Below are 477 nucleotides of genomic sequence, written 5' to 3'. Positions count from 1 at the left end.
TTATAGGCACTGGCACAGGAATGGACACTAGACACATAGGTGGAGGATTCATACTGAATAAATTAAAAACAAAATAAAGAAGGTACATATATTAATATAATTCTTTTATTTGCTCCATATTTAATTACCCACTTTTAAGCAAAAAATTGTAATTGATTACTTTTAGAAAATAAAGAAGTAAATCCTACAAAACTGCTTTTGTTTTCACAATACATAAGGCAGTCTTTTTCAATAACTTTACTCTCTATGGCTCAAAAATGTTCTGTATAAAAGGAAATTATGTATAAAACAATACCCAGGCAATTATTAAAACTTCTTGTCTACACACGTATGGACATTTGTAATTTGGTTGGGTGTCACATTACTACAAGAGAAGACATGAAGATATCAACCTTCATGATAAATTTAGTCGGAAGAGATTGCATTTTGGCCAGTGTGATGGGCATAAATAATTATTTTTCTCTAGAGCAATATTTA

This window comes from Penaeus monodon, chromosome 28 (assembly GCF_015228065.2).
Source record: "Penaeus monodon isolate SGIC_2016 chromosome 28, NSTDA_Pmon_1, whole genome shotgun sequence".
In the NCBI taxonomy this organism is placed as follows: Eukaryota; Metazoa; Arthropoda; class Malacostraca; order Decapoda; family Penaeidae; genus Penaeus; species Penaeus monodon.
This window is presented reverse-complemented; position numbering follows the sequence as displayed.